The 20759-nt window shown below is 40.4% G+C and overlaps 1 pseudogene; it reads left to right on the top strand.

Annotated features, from left to right (window-relative positions):
- Positions 1-1632: 1632 nt before the first annotated feature.
- Positions 1633-2426, top strand: LOC101436705 (proteasome subunit beta type-1 pseudogene; annotated as a pseudogene).
- The last annotated feature ends 18333 nt before the right edge of the window (positions 2427-20759 follow it).

Raw genomic sequence — 20759 nt, 5'->3', positions numbered from 1 at the left:
ACATGAAAAGAGGGTTTTATGAAAAATCAACAGCAAATATACTCATTGGTGAAAGACTGAAAGTCCTGCCCCAAAATTGGGAACAAGACAAGGATGCCTGCTGTTATAACTGTTATTTAGTATTATAGTGGAAGTTCTAACCAGAGCTATCAGGTAAGAGAAAAAAAATAAAAGGGATGGAAATTGTAGGAAAGAAAAAAAGAAGTCAAAATAATCCCTATTTGTAGATGATCTATATAGAGAAAATCCCAAAGAATGCACAAGAACTCTACTAGAACTCCTAAACAAATTCAACAAAGTTGCAGGATATAGGGTAAAGATGTAGAAGTCAGTTGGGTTTGTATAAAACAATAACTAAAAATCTGAAAAGGAAATCAAGAAAATAATTCCATTTACAATAGATCTAAAGGAATAAAATGATCAGGAATAAATTTAACGAAGGAGGTGAGAGACTTGTACACTGAAAACTATACAACATTGCTGAAAGAAATGAAAGAAGACCTAAATAAATTGAAAGGCAGCCCATATTCATGAATATGAAGACTTAATATTGTTAAGATGCCACTACTGCCTAAAGTGCTTCACCGATTCAATGCAATCCCTATCAAAATTCCAGTAGCATTTTTTTGTAGAAATGAAAAAGATGATCCTCAAATACACATGGAATTGCAAGAGGTTTCTAATAGCCAAAACATCTTAAAAAGAAGAACAAATTTGGAGAGCTCCCATTTCCTGATATGAGAACCTATTACAAAGCTAAAGTAATTAAAACAGTGTAATTCCCCAGTGCTCCATCAGGATGAGGGGTGGGGTGGCAGTTGGCAGAACCGTCTGGATCCACACTGCCTCTTACCAAGCGGCCTTGGACAGAACACAGACCTCCCAGGACCTCAGGTCCCTCGTGGGGATAGTGAAGGTCTCCCACACCACAGCTGGGAAGATTCAGTGAGACGGGGGCGACAGGCCAAGTGCAGCCCCTGGTCAGTAGATCCTGGATGGAAGAAAGTGGTCAGCATGGGAAAGCAGAGGTGAGAGTCCGGGTGTCTGCCTGCAAGGTCCTGCCCGCGTCTCCCACGAGAAGGAAGGGAAGTTCTCCCCTCCGCTAAGTCCCGTGCCGGCTCCCGGGAGGGCAGGCTTTTCCACTTCTCGGGGCTGGCCGTCCCCTGCTCCTTTCGTACCCACTTCATACCCATTTCAACCGGAGCCTTGCGGGGTGCTAACGGGCTGCGAGGTGGTGTCCACACGGCAGCTTCTGCGCAAAATGCAGCCGCTTCAGCCCCGAGGGGCCAGGAGGGGTGGGTGGAGATGGGATCTACTTTTCGGGTTCCTCAGGGGTCAGAGCCACCACCCCTGGGGTCCCCGGCCTGAAACAGCTGTATTCTTTCCTGCTGGGGAGCCTGGGCAGTGAGGCGCAGGCCAGGAGTAAATTTGCAGACAACTGAAAAAAACAAACAAAAAAAATCCCACCAGTTTGATTCTAGGATAAGGATAGATATATAGACCAATGGAATAAAATTGAGAGTCCATAGATAAATCCACACATTCTATGTTCAGTTGATTTTTGGCAAGGGTGCCAAGTCATTTCAATGGGGAAAGAAAAGTCTCCTCAACAAATGGTGCTGAGACAACTGGATGGAAATCCATATACCAAAGAATGGATGTAGAATTCTCACTATATACAAAAATCAGAGCTATGTCCTCGGGCCGGGTAGAGAACTGGGGATAGAACCTTACAGAGCCGTGGGTCCCTCGCAGCTTCACTTTTTGCCCTTCGCTTTCAACGGAGGTACTGTATTGGCGTTTGCTGGAGAAGGTTTTTCAGTTGTTGCTTTTGACACTTGACTGAGTGAAGGGTTTTCAATTCATACCCGGGACAGCCCCCAAGTGTTACAAATTAACAGACAAAACAGTCATCGGATGTAGCGGCTTTCATGGGGACTGCCTTACACTTACAAAAATTATTGAAGCACATCTAAAGAAGTATAAGCATTCCAATAATAAGGCCATGACTACTGGGGCAATTGCTGCAATGTTATCTACAATCCTCTATTCAAGACTCTTCTTTCCATATTAGGTTTACCACATCATCAGAGGACTTGACAAAGAAGGGAAGGGGGCCCTGTACAGCTTTGATCCAGTAGGATCCTACCAGAGAGACTCCTTCAAAGCCTGGAGGCTCAGCAAGTACCATGATGCAACCCCTACTTGACAACCAGCTTGGTTTTAAGAATATGAAAGATGTAGAACATGTTTTGCTGTCCCTGGACAGAGACAAGCAGCTGGTGAAAGATGTCTTTATCTCTGCAGTGAAGAGAGATGGATATACTGGAGACATACTTCAGAACTGCATCAGGGAGGAGACCATTCCCCTACGGAAGGACTGTTTTGTGTACTCTGTCATTATGAATCTGCTGAAAACATCCTGATTTTGTACCTTGTAACTGTACCGTTGGACTAACTTGTTTTATTAAAAAAGTAACCTGGGAAGCAGATGTGGCTCAAGTGAGAGCTTCCGCCTACCATATGGGAGGACCTGGATTTGATCCCTGGGGCCTTCTGGTGAAAAAGAAGAAGAGAAAGCATGCCTGTGCGGCAAGACAGTGCCCACATGAGTGCCCGTGAGGTGAGCCAGTGCCCTCAGGAATGCCCACACAAGTGCCTGCGTGGTGAGCCAGTGCATCACTCAACTGAGTCATGCAGCAAGACGATGCATCAAAAGAGAGACAAGGGGAGAGTGAAGGTGAAGCTCAGCAGAAACCAGGAACTGAGGTGGCACAATTCACAGGGAACCTGTCTCCCTATCAGAGGTCTTCAGGATTGAATCTTGGTGAATCCTAGAGGAGAGAAAGTGAGGAGAAGACAACACAGACAGCAAAAACATCAGGGCGGGAGGAGGGAAAGGGGGAAAAATAAATTAAAAGAAAAAAAAGAATCCTGAAGTATTCAAAAATAAATGAATAATTGAAAATGGATTAACAGCTTGAAGGTAAGAGCTAACACTATTACACTTACAAGAAAACATTGGGAAATATCTTCAGGATTTTGTAGTAGGCAATGAAATTTTACATTTGTACCAAAATCAAAAAAAAAAAAAAAAGAAAAGAAAAGAAAAGAAAAGAAAAAAATAGAGAGGGAGTACTAAGTTCCTAGCCAGAGGAGCTCTATCACATTCCCCAATGGAACAGCAACCATCCCCCAAGCACAACGGCAAAGACCAACAAAGAAGGATTTTCCAACAATGAGCTCTTGATACTTATGACTTTGTTTGTGAGTCTGTGTGCCTGAAATATGGTCTAGGCCTAGAGCTGCAGGGTGCCTAAGTGTTACCTCCTGAGAACCTCCATGTTGCTCAAATGTGGTCACTTTCTAAGTCAAACTCAGCATGTAAATGCACTACATTCCCCCCAGCGTGGGACACGACTCCTGGGGATGAGCCTCCTTAGCACCGAGGCATTACTAGCAAGCACCAGCTGGTGATGTAAATAGAAAAAGACCTTGAATAAAAGGGTCAAGTTAGATAAGCAGAATATGTCAGCCCACATGTACGATCATATTTTAAAAACCACTTTTTGACCTTGTATGAAAGAGGGAAATGGCAAAGTCAAATGAGTTTACATGGCTCAGAGTCTTCAAAAAAGAATCAGGGGGACATCAGAGGGGTCATGCTTACACACTCCTCAGGAGGACCCCAGAAACAGCCAAAGTGGATACAACCCCAGGTACTGGTTCTTCTGAAGGGTACAGAGACCCACAGAGATATGGTCATGGCAGATAACTCTGGAACTCAGTACCATGTCAGTGGGCCCTACTTTGGAATTTGTGTTCCTAAGTGTGATGAAGTTAGACTCAGATATGACCTTTCTACACATGCCTCTTCTGTCACTTTTAATGAACCTTTGGTTGGTGCTAGCATTGGTATATACTCAGGAGACTTGAATCTCTGGACTGTCCGTGTGCCAGCTGGACCCTGAGCCTCAGCAGAGTTGCCACTCCTACTCTGGTTCGTTGGACTTACCCAGGCCAGCTAACAGGGAGGTGAAGGTGGTCAATCACCACACCAGGGAACTGAGAGTGCCTACAACTGCAAGCAGGAGAATTGCATCCATGTGGAATCTAAGCCCCCTCTCAATATAGAGGTGGAGTGGACATCACCATCCCAGGGCCCACAGAATGGAGGAATAAAATATGGATTAAAGTGGACTTACTGATATTCTACTATAAAACTTTCATGACTACTAAAAAAAAATCTTATATAAGTGAATAAAATGAATAGTGAGACTTGGGCAGGTAGACAGGCAAATGCCTTGATGACGTATAAAATAAGAAATGGCAAAAACCTGCAAAAGAAGTGTATTCTTTTAATTTTACTAAGGAGAAATTAGAACTAAAAAAAAAAATAGATAAAATGGACCTCATCAAAATTATAGACTTTTATGCCTTAAAAGACATTATCTAGAAAGTTAAAAGACAACTTACAGAATGGGCAAAGATATTTGGAAACCATATCTGATAAGGGTTTCAAATCCAGAATACATGAAGAAATCCTCCAATTCAACAAAAAAAAAGGCAAACAATCCAATTTAAAAATGGGCCAAGAATTTGAATATACATTTCTCCAAAGATAATATTCAAATAGTCAATAAGTACATGAAAAGATGCTGAACATCATTACCCATTAGGATAATGCAAATCAAAACCACAATGAGATACCATCTCACATCCAATAGGATGGCTATTACTTAAAAATAAAAAAATAGTAAGTGTTGACGAGGATGGGGAGAAATAGGGAGTTCAGTACATTGTTGTGGGAATGTAAAATGCTGCAGCTAATGTGATGAAAAGTTTGGCAGTTCCTGAAAAAGTTAAACATAGAACTACCATAACACCTTGCAATCCACTTCTAGTTATATACCCAAAAGAATGGAAAGAAGGGACTTGTACTGATATTTGCACACTGATGTTCATAGTGGCATTTTCACAATTGTCAAAGGTGGAGGCAACCCAAGTGTCCATCAACAAATGAAAGGATAAACAAAATAAACAAAATGTGCTATATACATACAATGGAATATTATTCAGTCATAAAAAGGAAGTTCTGCTATATGCTACAACATGCATGAAACTTGAAGACATCAAATAGATTGTAGATATAACCAGCCATCTATGCAATCAACTTTAAGAAATTATAAATTGCCTGTCCCTTCATTAATATGAAATAACTAGAATTTCCAAATTCATAAAAACAGAAAGTAGAGTACAGATTATCAGGGGCAGGAGAGGATGGGATTGGTGAGGTGGAATTTTGGTGAGTGTGATGATTAAGCTAATGTGTCAACTTGGTCAGGTAATGGTACCCAGTTGTTTGGTCACACAAGCACAGGGATAATTGTAATACAAAGGCATTTCATGGACTTTAATCATCAGCAAATTGATTGCATAGATGGTTGGTTACATCTACAATCAACTGAGAAGATTGCCATCAGCAATGAGTGATGTTTCATGCAATCAGTTGAAGGCCTTAAAAGGAAAGTGATTTCAGCATTTAGAGAAAGAATATTCATCTCTACTTCAGACAGCCAGTGTCTCCTGGGGAACTCATTAAATAGCTTCATCACAGCCCCTGGTTTGCAGTCTGCCCTGCAGAAATTGGACTTATGCAATCCTGGGGTTGCATGAGACAATTTTATAAAATCTCATAATATTTACAGTTATCTCCTGTAGGTTCTGTTTACTGAGAGAACCCTGGCTAATACAGCTTGGAAGCAGGAGTGGTTCTTGAGAAAGAGAATCTTAAAAATGGGATTTCTGAATTGATTATGGGATTTTTGCAATTGGCTCACTCCTTTGATTAGATTCAAAGCTACTAATGACATTATTTCCACTCATCAAAAGACCACTGACAGTCCATGGCAAGAATTGTGGCAATAGAGATATGCAAAATATCACCATGGATATGACTACTTCCATGCTTATAAGAGGCAAGAATCTGGGTGAGAACATTTTTAACACCTTAACAGACTTTTGTTTTTTTAATGTATTTTTTATTTCCTCCCCCCTCCCCAGATGGCTCCCTCTTCTGTCTGCTCATTGTCTGCTTGTCTTCTTTAGGAGGCACTGGGAACCAAACCCAGGACCTCTCATGTGGTAGGCAAGTGCCCAACCACTTGAGCCACTTCTACTCACTGCTGGTTGCAATGTCTGCTGGCTATGGCATCTGCTCATTGTGGCATCCGCTCATTGCAGTGTCTGCTTGTTGTGGCAGTTGCAGCATCTGCTCGTTGCAGCATCTGCTCATTGTGGTGTCTGTAGTGTCTGCTGGTTATGGCATCTGATCATTGCAGTGTCTGCCTGTTGTGGCATCTTCTCATCTTCTTTAGGAGACAGTGGGAACCAAACCTGGGACCTCCCTTGTGGGAGGTAGACACTACTGCTTGAGCCATATGTGCTCCCCAGCAGAGTTTTGTGGAATTAAAAGATGTTGTCTGGCTGCTCCTAAATATGCTAGATACAGTTACAAAAGAAAAGGATGAGCTGAAGGCTCCAAATTTGCAACTTAAGTGCTGCATGAATGATGTGAATGTTTCTATATATGCTCTGAAAGAAAATCTTGTTTTGTGCAGCCACAGACTTGAGATCTCTGAAAACCAGACTCAGAGTCTCATTGTCTGGGAAATGGATTTGGCTCAATGGCTAGAGCATCCACCTACCAACATAGGAGGTTCAGGGTTCAAACCCAGGGCCTCCTGAACTGTGTGATGAGCTGGCCCACATGCAGTGCTGATGTGCATAAGAAGTGCCATGCCATGCAGGGGTGTCCCCTCTGTAGGGGAGCCCCACACACAAGGAGTGTGCCCTGTAAGGAGAGCCGCCCAGTGCAAAAAAAGCGCAGCCTACCCAGGAGTGATGCTGCACACACGGAGAGCTGACGCAGCAAGATGATGCACAAAAAGAGACACAGATTGCTGCTGCCATTGACAAGAATATAAATGGACACAAAAGAACACACAGTGAATGGACAAAGAGAGCAGAGGGGAGGGTGGGGTAGGGGAAAGAAAGAAATAAATAATAAATCTTTTTTAAAAAAAGTCTCATTGTAGGAGCAGGAGAGTTACATCAGAAACTAAATTCTCAACCTTGCAGTGTCTCTGCTGCTAAAGTGAGGCATTATAGCCCATGGAATGTACTGGGGGGGAGTGTGGTCTGCAATGTAAACTATGGTCCATGCAGTGCAGTGGTGCTCCAGAATGTGTTCACCAGGTGCAATGAATGTTCCACAGTGATGAGGGAGGTTGTGGATGTGGGAGAAGTGGGGAGGTGCGGGGTAGGGTATATGGGAACCTCATATTTTTTAATGTAATATTTTTGTGATCTGTGTATCTTTTTTTAAAAAAAGCCAATTAAATTTTTAAAAAATTTTTAAATAAAAAAATAAAATAAAATAAAATAAAGTGAGGCATTGACTAGAAAGTTATGGACCCCTGAGGATTGGGACGGAGACAAATGGGTTAATGATGATATCAGTGGGGACATTGAAATCTTAAATTCTGCTAAGACTTTGCCAGATAAAGCTATAATGATCTGCCCTGAGGAGACCACCCAATATCAAGCTTCCATCACTCAATCTCCAGGCTGCCTCAAGTACAGACTTCCTTCCTGTCCTGAGGTGGGTACCACCCAACCTCAAGCCTGCACTGCACAATCTCCAGGAGCCTACACCTCCTTTCTTCCCTGAAGAAACCATCACCCAACCTCATCCTGCCCTGAAGAGTCTGCAATCCAACTCCCCACACAACTGAATAGATTAATCCTGTCTCACTAGATTAAACTGCAAGGGAATGTGCTGAGGTAATTCACTTCCAAAACACTTCTAATTCTTCCCCTTCTCCACCCCCACCTCCCCTCCTCTCTTCCAGACTGTATTAGTCAGCCAAAGAGGTGCTGATACAAAATACCAGAAATCGGTTGGTTTTTACAAAGGATATTTATTTGGGGTAGGAGCTTACAGATACCAGGCCATAAAGCATAAGCTACTTCCCTCACCAAAGTCTATTTTCACTTGTTGGAGCAAGATGGCTGCCAATGTCTGTGAGGGTCCAGGCTTCCTGGGGCTTGCTTCTTCTTCCTCTGTGAGCTTACTTTCCAGGGTTCCAGCTTAAGGTTTCAACACCAAACTCCAACATCAAACCTCCAACATCAAAAACCCTCAACTCTGTCCTTTGCCATGCCTTTTACCTGTGAGTCCCCACCCTACTGGCACAAGAGGTTTACATAATTCCTTAATCAAGTAAACCTATGAATCCAATATAATCTAATATGCCCAGAGAAGAAGATCAGTTTACAAACATAATCCAATATTTCTTTTTGGAATTCATCAATAATACCAAACTGATACACAGACCTCTAACTAGACTAAAATCACAACAAGCCCCCAAAGGTGAAGTACAAAGTGTGACCCATTAGGAAGTATCCTATACTCTAAAAGAACTACATGAGTTTTCCAATTTATATAGACAGAAATCAAGGGAATATGTGTGGTAATGGATACTAAGGGTATGGGATAATGGTGGAAGGAATACAAAATTGGATTAGGCTGGATTTATAGATATGGGCCCACTGAGCAGAGATTCTATATTCAACATTATAGTTCAAGAGATTATGAAGGGCTTTAACAGTTTGTTTGGATGGGTGGCTGAAACATGGACCAAAAGATAGCCAACAATGTCCAAAGTCAAGATGCCCAATTTATCCTGGTATACTATAGATGAGGGGATCCAAAGGCTTAGAAAAATTGGAATGCTATAATGGATTCACCATTTAAGATCTGCCCACCCATTCCAGGAATATCCAGAGGGCACACCTTTTACCAGGACTGTGAGAAATAAATTTGTGAGACTAACTCCATCTTCCCTGATGAGCTCTGTAGTTGCTTTTCTCTGTAGGCCAGATATTACTGTGGGAACTGCCATCATGGAACTAGAATCCTTAAGCACTGTGGGGATGATCAGATCCCAGGCTGCCAGAAACCAAATAGCAGCATTTAATCACCAAAGACAAGGTGGGTGTGGCTACCACAATGAAAGGCAGACTCAAAGCAACAATTAAAAGAGTGTGAGTCTCTATGGCATTAGCTAATAGATCATGGGATACCTAGAAGTAAAATAGATGGGCACTCTACTAAATTCCTATTTGATCTGTATAAGAAGAAGAGTTCTAGGCCAAGTGAACAAAAGCCTAACTTGAGTTACAGAAACAAAAAATCACAGCCCCTTAATCAAGTCTCAGGCTTGAGACAGTTTACAGACCCAGAGCCTCTTGAATGAGGGGAAGGCCAGGTCCCCTTGGGCAAGAATCCTGTCACACTTCCAAAATTTTAAGCTGTTAATCTTCCTCCCAGCTCTCCCCAAAGAGACTTACTGCCTTTCACCAGGGTAACTGTGCATTGGGGAAATGAAATGAGCAGACATTTGGGGAATTATTAGACACTGGCTCAGAAATGACACTAATTCAGGAGACCAAAAACATCACTGTGGTCTACCAGTCAAAGAAGGGGCTTATGGAGTTCAGGTAATTGGTGGAGTTTTATTACCGGTCCATTTCACAGTGGGTCCAGGGGGTCCCTGGAACTATTCTGTGGTTATTTCTCCAGTTCCAGATGTATAATTGGAATAGACATACTCAGAAACTGGCAGACTCCCCACATATGATCTCTGACTTGTGGAATGAGGGCTATTATAGTAGGAAAGGCCAAGTGGAAGCCACTAGAACTGCTCCTACCTAGCAAAATAGTAAATACCAGATTCCCAGAGGAATTGTAGAGATCAATGCCACCATCAAGGATTTGAAAGATGCAGGGGTGGTGATTCCCACCACAACCCTCTTCAATTCTCCTATTTGGCCTGTGCAGAAAACAGATGGATCTTGAAGGATTACAGTAGATTATTGTAAATTTACCAGGTGGTGACTCCAGTTGCAGATGCTATTCCAGATATGGTATCATTGCTTGAGAAAATCAACGTATCCCCTGGTACCTGGTATGCAACTGTTGATCTGTCAAATGCTTTTTTCTCAATTGCCATTAGTAGGGACCAGCAGAAACAATTTACTTTCAGCTGGCAAGGCCAGCAATATACCTTCACTGTCCTGCCTCAGGTAATATCAACTTTCCAGTCCTATTTCATAATATTGCCTGCAAGGACCTTGATTGTTTCTCCCTCCCACAAGACATCACACTGGTCCATTATATTGATGCTACCATGCTGATTGGACCTGGTGAGAAAGAAATTGCAATTTTCTAGACTTATTGGTAAGGCAATTGTGTGAGAGAGGATAGGAGATAAATCCAAGAAAAATACAGGGGGACTTCCACCTCGGTGAAATTTCTGGGTGTCCAGTGGTGTGGGGCATGTCAAGGTATTCTAAAGTGAAGGATAAGCTGTTGCACCTGGCCCCTCTAATGACCAAAAAAAGAGGCACAATGCTTAGGTGGTCTCTTCAGATTTTGGAGATAACATATTCCTCATTTGGGTGTGTTACTCTGGCCTATTTACTTAGTGGCCAGAAAAGCGGTTAGTTTCGAGTGGGGACTGGACCAAGAGGAGGCTCTGCAACAGGTCCAGGCAGCTATGGAAGCTGTACTGTCACTTGGGCCACACAGTCCAGGAGATCCAATGGTGCTGGAGGTGTCAGTGGCAAATAGAGATGCCATCTGGAGCCTTTGGCAGGCCCCTATAGTAGAATCACAACACAGACCCTTAGGATTTTGGAGCAAAGCCCTGTCATCCTCTGTAGATAACTACTCACCTTTTCAGAAACAGCTTTTAGCCTGCTATTGGACCTTAGTGGAGACAGAACACTTAACCATGGCCCACCAAGTTACCATGAGACCCAAGTTGCATATCATGAGCTGGTTATAAGTTGAGCATGCACAGCAGCAGTCCATCATAAAGTGGAAGTGGTATATATGAGATAGGGCTTGAATGAGTCCTGAAGGCACAAGTAAATTACATGAGGAAGTGGCCCACATGCCCATGGTCACCATATTACCTTCTCTTTCCCAGCCCACAGCTATTGCTTCTTGGGGAGTTCCTTACAATCAGTTAACTAAGGAAGAGAAAACTTGGGCCTGGTTTACAGATGGTTCTGCACGATATGCAAATACCACCCAAAAGTGGACAGCTTCAGCACTGCAGCCTGTTTCTGGGACACCCCTGAAGGGCAGTGGCAAGAGCAAATCTTCCCAGTTGGCAGAACTTTGAGTAGTACACTGGATTGTTCATTTTTCTTGGAAGGAGAAATGTCCAGAGGTGCATTTGTACACTGATTCATGGGCTATTGCCAATGGTTTGGCTGGATGATCAGGGACTTGGAAGGAACATATTTGATTAATTGATGACAAAGAGGTCTGGGGAAGAGGTATGTGAATAGGCCTTTCTGAGTGAGCAAAAAAGCATGAAAACATTTGTGTCCCATGTGAATGCTCACCAGAGGGTAACTTCAGCAGAGGAAGATTTTAATAATCAAGAGGATAAGATGACCTGCTCTGTGGCTAGCACTCACCCTCTTTCCCCAGCCACTCCTGTCATTGCCCCATAGACTCATGAACAAAGTGGCCATGGTGGTAGGGATGGAGGTTATGCATGGGCTAAGCAACATGGACTTCTATTCACCAAGGCCAACCTGGCTACAGCCAATATTGAGTGTCCAATCTGCCAGGAGAAGAGACCAATATGACACCATTCCCCAAAGTGATCAGCCTGCTGGCTGGTGGCAGGTTACTTACATTGGACCACTTCCACCAGAGAAGGGGCAGTAATTTGTTCTACCTAGAATAAATACTCCCAATATGAGTTTGCCTTCCCTACACTCAATGCTTCTTCCAAAACTACCATCTGTGGACTTACCAAATGTCTTATCCACTACCATGGTATTCCACACAGCATTGCTTCTGATCAAGGAATTCACCTCACAACAAATAATGTGCAGGAATAGGCACATGTTCATGTTCCCCATCATCCTGAAGCAGCTGGATTGATAGAACAGTGGAATGGCCTTTTGAAGACTCAATTACAGTGCCAATTAGATGGCAATACCTTGCAGGGCTGGGGCAGTGTTCTCCGAAAGGCGTTGCATGCTCTAAGTCAGCATCCAGCCTACAGTGCTATTTCTCCAGTAGCCAGGATTCATTGGTCCAGGAATCAAGGGGTGGAAATGGGAGTGGCACCACTCAGTATTACTTCTAGTGATCCACTAGGAAATATTTTGTTTCCTGTCCCTGAAACCTTAAGATCTGATGATTTACAGGTCTTAGTTCCAAAAGGAGTGCTTCCACCAGGAAACACAATGATTTCATTGAACTGGAAATTAAAACTGCCACCTGGCCACTTTGGGCTCCTCCTGTCTCTGAATCAAAAGGCAAAGAAGGGAATTACTGTACTGGCTGGGGCGATTGATCCTGACTATCAAGGGGAAATAGGACTGTACCTACACAATGGAGGTAAAGAAGAGTTTGCCTGGAATACAGGAGATCCCCTAGGGCAGGGGTTCTTAATATTTTGTTCCACAGACCTATTTGCCAGTCAGGTGTAAACCACAGACCGCTTCTCAGAATGTAGTGGCAGATAGTTTTATGACACTCAACATTGGCATGTCTTTAAATTTCAGGATTATTAAAAATTATGTTTCACAACTTTCTCATTATTTCAGTACCTGATAATCTAACATGGTTCAACATCTGTACAAATGGTCATTTTCAACAAACATTTAGAAATTAGAGTTTTCCCATGGCGTCATAAAACTATCTCTGCCATCCTTGCCAGCCTTTTTGCAGACAGTTATCCACTGCAGTCAGAACATACTACAACAAAATAAAAATTATACTAAGTCCACATTATACTGTGTATTATTTAATAAATACATCACATCTGCACCAACATGTCCCCACAAGAATAATGTGTTGTTGTTTTTTAAATTTTCAATTCAAGTTCACGGACCCCCTGAAATCTTTCCATGGTTAAGAAATCTTGGTTAAGAACCCCTGCCCTAGGGCATCTCTTAGTTCTACCATGTCCTGTGATTAAAATCAATGGAAAATTGCAATGAACCAATCCAGGCAGGACTAACAGTGGCCCAGACACTTCAGGAATGAAGATTTGGGTCACCCTACCAGGCAAAGAACCACAACCAGCTAAGGAGCTGCTGAGGGTAAAGAGAACATGGAATGGGTAGTGGAAGAAGGTAGTGATAAATGCAAACTCCAATCATGAGACAAGTTACAGAAATGAGGACTATAATGATCATGAATATTTCTTCCTTGTTTTGTTATGAGTATGTTTATATATGCACATAAAATGAATATCTTTGTTTTCTTCCCTAACCTTTCTCCTCTTCATACGACATAAGTTGTATTAGTTTCATGTCATAGTTTTAAGGATGTCAAGTTTAAGAGTGAATATTAGCAGAGCAGAGGAGCTCAGTGGTTGATCCCCAGTAACTCCTAAAAAAATAAAAAAATTTAAAAAAACTAAAAAAAAGCGAATATTACCTTAGGACTTGCACCCTATTCTGGAGGGATCTAGTATGTTTCCAGTTGTATGCAGCACAACTGAATATTGTTAGGTGGAGATAGACATACATACATACATATATACATATATATGTTATTGTTTTTATTTAGAGACTAAGTATGGTTTAAGGTGATGTGTATGGATGCCAAGTTGACAGAAGGTGAACTGTGATGGTTAGCCTACAGAATTTGGACTTGTGCATCCCCACAGTCACATGAAAAAATGTTATAAAATCTCATACTATTTACAAGTATCTCCTGTTCATTCTGTTTCCCTAGAGAACCCTGAATAATAGAGTGAGAGTATAGCAACCTTGTGAATGTGATTAAATCCACTGAACTGCTTGCTTGGGAGTGACTGCATTGTGAAAGTTTATGTTTTATATGTTTCCACAATTTAAATAGAGAGAGACTAAAAAGACAATGACAATTAAATGCAATACATAATTCTAAAAGGGATCTTAAAATGAAAAAGAAAATGCCCAAAAAGATATTATTGGGACATGTGAGAAAATTGGAATATGGACTGTGAGCTTTATATCAATTAAATTTCTTGAACTTGATAGGTGTACTTAAGGGTGGATACATAAAGTGAATACCCTTCTTCTTAGGAACAGTACATGGAAGTATTGAATGTTCAAGGAACATGATGTGTAGAATCTTCATGCCACACTTGAATGTTCAGAAGATTATATAGACAGAGAGTGATATAGAAAAATGTTAAAAGTTGGTGGATCTAGGTATCTGGGTGGGGGTATATTGGAGTTCTCTATATGAATTTCATATTATTTTTGCAACTGTCCTGTAAGTTTAAAATTATTTCAAAATAATAAAAGTTAAAAGAAAAGTGAGAAAGATAGAAAGGTACCTTAAGTAGTGAGAATGAATGGAATTGATGCAAACAAGGCTAGGCTGCTTAACTATGGAAATTATAATAATAATAATAATAATAGAAAGCGCAGAGGTGTTACCCAGCAAAGGGCCTGGGTAGGCTCTGTCTTGCAGACGGATGGGTGGAAATCAGCAAGAACTTGCCCACAAAAAAAAAACATGAAGAGAGCCCAGGAAATTTGCAAGGGAAAGCAAAAAGAAGTTGGCTTGACTACCTCTCAGAGAAAGCAGATGGATTCTGAGATAATGCAACAAAAGCAGAAGGCAGCTAATGAGAAGAAATCTATGCAGACAAGAGAAAAATGATGACTTGTCTATTTGAAAAGCCCAGTGCTACTGCTAACTAGGTGTATAAATTCTAAGATCAAGATTTTGTAGCATGAGCAATTATTACATGTGTTATAATTTATCCTTAAAAACTGTTTTAAACTTTTAAAAATAATAGTAATAGCAAACAGTAACAATGTTTATGTGCTAGGCCCAGTTTTAAACACTATACATATATTAATTCATTTAATCTCTCTAACAAACATATGACATGGGAGCTATTATTATCCCTTTTTTACCATTGAATAAATAAGCACAGAAAGGTTTGCTAATTGCCCAAAGAATGAAAGAATGGTTTAAAAACTTAAGAAATTATTGATAAAGAAAGTGAAATGGATACATTAGTTGGTGAGGCAAGTGGGTGATATTTTTTTTAAGATTTTTTTTATTTATTTATTTATTTCTCTCCCCTTCACCTGCCTCAGTTGTCTGTTCTGTGTGTCTATTTGCTGCATATTCTTCTTTGTCCTCTTCTGTTGTTGTCAGCGACACAGGAATCTGTGTTTCTTTTTGTTGCGTCATGTTCTTGTGTCAGCTCTCCGTGTGTGCGGCACCATTCTTGGGCAGGCTGCACTTTCTTTCACGCTGGGCGGCTCTCCTTATGGGGCGCACCCCTTGCACGTGGGGTTCCCCTACACGGGGGACACCCCTGCGTGGCAGGGCACTCCTTGCGCGCCTCAGCACTGCGCATGGGTCAGCTCCACACAGGTCAAGGAGGCCTGGGGTTTGAACAGCGGACCTCCCATGTGGTAGACGGCCGCCCTAACCACTGGGTCAAATCCGCTTCCCAAGTGGGTGATATTGACAGCCATTAAAAATAGTTGAAGGAACCGATAAAATCAGGTATAGGAAGAGCAATGAGTTGGATATTCACTAATTTGCTAAAGTGTTCCAAGAAGTGAAATACTTAAATGATTTAATTTCTGACTACTCTCAGAATAATATATTTTTGTTTACTATATATTTTATATATTTATACACTACAAGATTATGTATAAAAAAACACGTATACAATATTTGAAGGTTGACAAGGCATTTTAAAGTATAATTTTTTTTTTAAGATTTATTTATGTATTTATTTAATTCCCCCCCCCCCCCCCCCCGGTTGTCTGTTCTCTGTGTCTATTTGCTGCGTCTTGTTTCTTTGTCCGCTTCTGTTGTCGTCAATGGCACGGGAAGTGTGGGCGGTGCCATTCCTGGGCAGGCTGCACTTTCTTTCGCGCTGGGCGGCTCTCCTTACGGGGCACACTCCTTGCGCGTGGGGCTCCCCTACGCGGGGGACACCCCTGCGTGGCAGGGCACTCCTTGCGCACATCAGCACTGTGCATGGGCCAGCTCCACACGGGTCAAGGAGGCCCGAGGTTTGAACCACGGACCTCCCATGTGGTAGACGGATGCCCTAACCACTGGGCCAAGTCCGTTTCCCTTAAAGTATAATTTGGATTACATTCTTTTACTACATTCAATTTTAATTTAGGCCTAACTTTAGATTATAATTATTTCCTCTCTTTATCCACCATTGAGATAGGAATCCACAGTATCTTTACCCATTCCTCGTTAAAAGAATTTTCATTTGTTAATTGTGTTTTGTGAGACATTTATTTCCTGAGATATTTATTTTCTAAAGAGAAATGCCAATATTTGTTGATTAAAGTAATTGTAATACAGTTTAAAGTGCTTACCAATTGAAACTAGATAAATGTGTTAATTTTCAGATGTTCATTGACATGATTTTTGGTATGACTTTGGTGGAATGTAGAGATAACCTCACTCAAGTAAATAAATAACCATGAACAAATTAAAGTTCTATACTTTTTCACTGTTTTCATACTGAAAGAATGTGAGACATTATAGCAATACCTAAAAGACTTGGAGGTAATATTCATAATGATGGTGCCCAAGTAAATAAACTCCTGCAAAGGAAAGCACTGTTTTATTATTGTTGTTGTCATCAAGAAAAAAAAGCACAACACAGTATTATATATTCACTGAGAATTATTATTGCACAAAAACATAACTCATAAAGACTTGAAAGAAATGGTAAGAAATAGGGAAATAATTGCTGTGTGAAAGTTTGGAAATGGTTAACTAAATTTAGTTTATTTAATTAGAAATAAACATCAGTAAAGCTCTATTTATTAGAAGATGAATTAAAAATCAATCTTTTTACCATGTTAAAGAGGAATATTGTTTTCAAAACTTTTAAGAATACTGCAAATAGCAGAAAGTAAAATCTTAAAAACATTGAAGTGTTCTTTTAATCAAAGAAATTGTCAGTCTTCCTCAGGGGTTGGAAGAAAACAAAGGACATAGATGAAAGCACTCTTTGATTTGATTAGCCCAAAAAGGATTTAGGCATTTTTAAATGCCTTCTTTTTTTTTTTTTTTTTTTTTTCAATAACCTTCTGATTTATTTAGTCTTACGTTTCTTGGCATAGTTGAAATTTTCATAGCCACTCTTCACAAGAGGTATGTGTCTACATTAATAGAATAAAGGAACATGTGTAAAAGAACTGCAACATTGATTTTCTGGTTTGAATACTTTTAACAAGGTTAATAATGCCTTTTCCTTTATTCAACAACTTTTAGAGAAAAATTTTGGACTTTTATGTCTTTCACAGATTTGAAACTGTGACATGGATGAAAAGTTTAAATTCTGTATGAAACAGCGTTCTCAGAACCTGAGGCAAAAGCCTGCTCCTGGGACCAGGGAAGATGGGAACAGGGATGGTATCAAACAAGGAAAGGAGTCATCTGCTGTTACATCTCCTAAGACCATCACTGATCTAGAAAGTCTGTCACTGTCCTTAGTAACAAAAGCTGAAGGAGATACCCCTTTAATTTTGGCATTCTCCTTTGTCTCAAGTTTGCCTTGTATGGAATTTTCAAGACTATCCCTATTGTAGATATTGGAAGGTGGGCAGAATGATATTACCTGAGGGGGTGGGAAATGGGAGAGACATGGGTTGTTGAGGACTCAGAGGGAGTGGAATTATTTCTTGCCCATGAAAAGAAAGGGGGCTGCCAGCAAAGATTGAAGAACAGCCTCAGAGAGAGTTCGAATGGCAAAGCTCTTAGCCTTCAGGCTCCGTCGCATTGACCAGGCCCATGTTGCAGTGAACACACTCCAGCCTGTCATTGAACTGAGAGGTCTTCCAAGGGTGCCATCTGCTGGCCAACCAAGGAAGTGGATGTGAGGAAATTAAAAATAAATAAGGGAGCTAATGTAGCTCATGTGGTGAGCACTGGCATAACACATACAAGATCCCAGTTTCAATCCCTGGCCCCACTATCAAAAAAAAAAAAAAGTAAATAAGTAAGAGAGGCTTTTTCTGGCCTTTACAACCTCCCTCCCCAAAGTCCTTGGAAGTGGGTCTGCAATCCATTACTGGATCCAGGGCCAAGATCCAAGCAACTAGCAAGAAGAATCCTAAAGACTAGAACAGGTTGAACCAAGAATCAAAGAATGACAATAACAGTGTCTTGACACAAAATTCCTGCAAAAGATAGAGAAATTGAGCATCAGGGTAAGCTCACCATCATAATCAGATGTCTAGACATCAGAAAAAATTACAAGCCTTACTAAGAAAATGGAAGAAATGGTCCAAGCAAAGGAATATATTAAAGCCCCAGATGAGACACAGGATTTGAGACAACTCATCAATGAGATTCATACAAATTTCCAAAGTCAAATTAATGAGCTGAAAGACAATATGGCTAAAGATGCCGAGCAAGCACAAAGAAGAATTTGAAAACCTGAATTAAAAAATAACATAGTTCATGGGAATGAAAGGCATGACAGGTGAGATAAAAAACACATTAGAGATATAAAACAGCAGACTCAAAATGATAAAAGAAAGAACAACTGACAGAAGACAGAACAACTGAAATTGAAGAGCAAGAAAAACAGAGATAGAAGAATGGAAAAAATTGAGCAGGGGTACAGGGAGTTGAAAGGTAACATGAAACACAACAACATTTGTGTTATGGGAGTTCCAGAAGGAGAAGAGAAGGGAAAGGGTCAGAAAAAGTATTTGAGGAAATAAGGGCTGATAATTTCCCAACTCTAGTGAAATAAATTAATTTACATGTCCAATAAATGCATTGTACCCCAATCAGAATAAATCCAAATAGACCTATACCAAGACACATATACACAGAATGTCAAACATCAAAGATAAACAGAAAATTCTGAGAGCAGCAAGGGAGAAGCAAACTCACATACAAGGGATGCCCAGTAAGACTTAGTGCAGATTTCTCATAAGAAACCATGAGGTGAGAAATCAGTGGTGTAATTATGCTACTGAAAGAGAAAAAATGTCACCCGAGAAGTCTTTGTCTGGCAAAATTGTCCTTCAAATATGAAGGCGAGTTTAAAAATTCACAAATAAACAGAAACTGAGAGAGTTCATTAAAAAGAATCTGCCTTATCAGGATGTATTAAAGAGAATGTGGAAGGGAATATTATCAGAAAGGGTAATTAAAGAGTAAAAAGACAGAAAAAAGTAAGATATGACATAGGAAAACCAAAGATAAAACTGGTGGAAGTTAACAATACACTTACAGTAATATCATTGTATGTGATTGGATTAAACTGCCCAATCCAAAGATATAGGCTGACAGAATGGGTAAAAAAAACCATGAGCCATTCATATACTGCCTAAAAGAGACTCACCTTAGACCCAGGGATACAAACTGGCTGAAAGTGAAAGGTTGGAAAAAGATACTCCATGCAAACAGTAACCCAAAAAAAATCAGGGATAGCTATACTAACATCAGACAAAACAGACTTTAAATGCAAAAAGTCCGTTTAAAAGATACAGGAGGCCAGAATATATTACTAAAAGGGACAATCCTCCAGGAAGCAATACCAGTCATAAATGTCTATGTACCTAACAAGGGTTCCCCAAAATATATGAGGCAAACTCTGGAAAACTGAAGGGACAAATAGTACAATAATAGTTGAACGTCATCACACCACTCACATCATTAGGTAGAACAACTAGAATGAGGATTCACAAGGAAACAGAAAACTTGAATACGATAAATGAGCTATACCTAACAGACATATAGAGAATGTTGCATCCTAAATCAGGCTATACATTCTTTTCAGGTGCTCATAGATCACATGTTAGGTCAAAAGGTAGGTCTCAATAAATATAAAAAAATTAAAATTATATAAAGCACCTTCTCAGATCATAATGGAGCGAAACTGAAAATCAAAAATAGACTAGAAAGGGGAAATTTTGCAAATGTGTGGAGGTTAAACACATACTCCAAAACAATCAGTTGGTCAAAGAAGAAAATGTAAGTGAAATTAGTAAATATATTGAGATGAATGAAAATGAGAACATAACTTATAAAAACTTATATAATACAGCACTGGCAGTGGTGAGAGGGAAATTACTAGCCCTAAACTCCTATATTAAAAAAAAAGAAAAAAAAGAAGAAGAAGAAGAAAGAGCTAAAATCAAAGATCTAACTGAACAACTGGAGAAACTATAAAAGGAAAAGCAAACCATTGCCAGAGCAAGCAGAATGAAAGAAATAATTAATATTAGAGCATAAATAAATGAAATTGAGAACAAAAAAACAATTGAAAAATCAATGAAACCAAAAGCTGGTTCTTTGAAAAGACCAATAAAATTGACAAACACTTAGTTAAACTAACAAAGAAAAAAAAGAGAGATGATGCAAATAAATAAAATCAGAAATGAAAGGGGAAGGATCATAAGAGGATATTATGAGGGAAGCAGATGTGGCTCAAGTGACTGAACTCCTGCCTATCACATGAGACATCCGTGGTTCAGTTCCTGGTACCTCCTAAAAAAAGACAGCAAGCTGGCCTGACAGGCAGGTGTGGCAAGCTGACACAAGACAATGCAAGAAGATACACAGGAAGAAAAACATAGTATATTAGTCAGCCAAGGGGTGCTGATGCAAAATACCAGAAATCTGTTGACTTTTATAGAGGGTATTT

This window comes from Dasypus novemcinctus, chromosome 9 (assembly GCF_030445035.2).
Source record: "Dasypus novemcinctus isolate mDasNov1 chromosome 9, mDasNov1.1.hap2, whole genome shotgun sequence".
Lineage (NCBI taxonomy): Eukaryota > Metazoa > Chordata > Mammalia > Cingulata > Dasypodidae > Dasypus > Dasypus novemcinctus.
This window is presented reverse-complemented; position numbering and strand designations above follow the sequence as displayed.